Source organism: Mesoplodon bidens (assembly GCF_964165515.1).
Source record: "Mesoplodon bidens genome assembly, contig: HAP1_SCAFFOLD_723, whole genome shotgun sequence".
In the NCBI taxonomy this organism is placed as follows: domain Eukaryota; kingdom Metazoa; phylum Chordata; class Mammalia; order Artiodactyla; family Ziphiidae; genus Mesoplodon; species Mesoplodon bidens.
The window spans coordinates 32,863-35,657 of NW_027672664.1; the positions used below are offsets into that span (position 1 = coordinate 32,863).

Sequence of the window (2,795 nt, forward strand, 5' to 3'; positions counted from 1 at the left end):
CAAAAATCATTTCTATTTTGAGCACCCTAACATAGTTATCTTCATTTTGCATAATCCTTTTTTTTTAACAAGGATGTATATTTTTACATGGTTGCAATTACAGCAAACACAGAGTTTTGTGTTATTCCTTCACCATTTCCAATAACGAAAGCATTTTTCATATATTACAATTGGGGGATTATTTTAATGTTAAAGAATACATGATATTTAATGGATACAATCTATATTTAATTTAATCCGCTTCCTATTACTAGCTATTTGTCTTCATTTTTTTCCTTATTACAGATAGATTCACAAATAATATTATTATGAATATTTTTTTCCTCTACAGAATTGTTTCTTTGAATGAGACAGGGGTTATGGTTTGTTTGGCTTGTATCGACAGTATTTATAAAAGTGTAAATCTGAATGTGTTTAGGTGAGGCAAGTACAGTAACCTGTATTCCCATTGCCTTCCCCCAGGCCAACATTGTACATTTAGATTACCTGCTTGACCCTGAAAGCATTTGAATTTTTGACTCCTGGATTACTGGCTCAAAGGCGTAAGTATCTTTATGACTTTCAATAACAATGATCATTTAACTCTTCTAAACCAGTTATACATGTATTTCAATGTCACCAACTTTCATTTATTTGAGTACTTTCCAAACGTTAGGTGCTGTATAGGCATTGGGGACACAATGAGCAAGTAAGACAATGAACAGGGAGTTACAATGCAGTCTGAATTAATAGAACTTAGAATAGGGTACTAAGGGAACCCATAAGAGAAGCAGAAACAAGTCTTCTCCAAATCGGGTCATTACATGGGGAAGTGGTAGCAAGTAGAAGAACGGAGGAAGGAGAGAAGTCCAGGCAAAGAGAGCACCACATGCAATGGCCTGGACAACATAAAGCAAGCATATTTTAAGTATTATGAGAATGGAGAGGGTGAGGTTAGTGTTGAAAGACATGAATATATATGAAAAAGCATATATATATGATTTTATAATGTAGTCATCATTAGGTATCATTTAATAATTTTTTGTCAAATTTACTAACTATATAAGCATGTTATACGTGTAAAGTAGATTTAGTATGCATCGCATCTAAGAAAATCCGATTCCTGACATAATCAGCAGAATGAAAAGTGACACAGAGATTAGAAAACTCCCCAGCACTTGAGAGAAGAGAGGTTTGTGCAGTTTGATGGCAGCACAGGCCCATGTGTAGGAGAAGGGGAGGTGATGGAGCAGCAGGGATAGGTTAGAACAGTTGGAGTGCCTGGAGGGCCAGGCCAAGGAGTTCACTTTGTATTAACTCAATGGTCAATGAAATTACATAGCCATTTTAGAGGAAACAAAATTATAATTAAAACTGTAGAGGAAACACTCATTCCTTTCACTAAAGCAAAATGCAGAACATCCTGGTGTCAGCACTGGAAAACAATCTCCAGGTAATTGAAGCAGGAAAACCACATCCATTTAGGGGTTCTCTCATTTTCATTATGACTGCTACCACCATAGCAGCCTCTAGGCTTCCATTCTAACACTTTTGTCCAGGTATGGAGCAATCAAAAACATCTTGCTTTGTTTCACTTTAGTACAAATGATATAGAAAAGACATCAAAAGAATTTATTAAGTGATAAGAGAGAATAACTGGGAAACAAAGCGTGTGTATGAAATATATAAACAGTCTAGTTTACAAAGAACTACTTTATTCTTTATAGAACACTGTTAGCCCATAGTCCATGTTATTCTACATTGGACACCAAGTATCTGTTAACCCTATGAAATAATATGTAAGACATTATGTGCACTTATATAGTCTTTGTATACAGGATGTGATGGAAGAGGACCTCTACCAATAGATAGAAAAGAAGTTCTTGTAATTGTGTGTTATGCAAGCCAAAAGCGGATGGGGTAATTTGCCAGAAATAATACTATAAGGGATATAAGTAATTTGGTCCAAGTACTCCACTCTCTGGGTTGCATTATTCAAGAGTAAATTTTAGAATGTCTGGAAGCAGAGGTCTTACCCAGTGTTCGAGACATATGAGGTCTCTGAGAATTTCTCTGAAATCACACTGAACATCTTGTGTACATGTATGTGTGTGTGTATATCTCCTGGGAAGTCTTTAAAAGGCTCATAAGCTCTTTTGTGGCACTTCTTCAATTCACTTCTGTGCTGGACCTCCCCATTTATGAAAGCAGAAGTTTCAGCCTCTGAGACTTTGGGCACAAGTCAGCAGGTGGTGACAGCTTTCTCTTCCAACACTGCATCTTTTAAGCATTCTTAAGAAAGCAAGCAGCCATCAGTTATGAACATCATTCAGGTGACGTTCTGTATGTATGAACTGTATTTGAGATTAAAAGACGGGGAAGAGATGGGAAGTGAGTAGACATGAGACTATTATAGGGCTCAGGAGAAAAGTGGCAGAATCTAATTACGATGGGATGAGTGGGAATACAGAAATGAGGATGGGCAGAGGATGCACATCTTGGTATTTGGTATATACCGCAGGGTTTTTTTTCACCAAGTTGTCATTCTGTGTTTGGAAAACAAAATTGGGGGGAAAATGAAATCAAAGAGTAAGTCAGTGCTTGGCATATAATAGGAATGTAATAAATTTTGGAAAGACTCACACTACCATGGTGAAACTTTTAGTACTAAACATATATTTAGGATTAAACATATATTCATTTGCAGAACAGACAGAAGTTGGACTTTTATATTACTAATGCTTACAATACTTCAACTTCTGGTCATCTTATACAAGTTCATTAGACCACTGATCGTTGTTGCAATGGAGTTCTGA

General features: G+C 36.2%; 1 long non-coding RNA gene across 1 annotated transcript; it reads right to left on the minus strand.

The window, feature by feature from the left end:
• Positions 1–607: 607 nt before the first annotated feature.
• On the minus strand, positions 608–2,795 carry LOC308609847. Its single transcript, XR_014014362.1, has 2 exons — positions 2,726–2,795; positions 608–878 (listed from the first exon to the last, which is right to left on the minus strand). It is a non-coding gene; the product is annotated as an uncharacterized lncRNA (long non-coding RNA).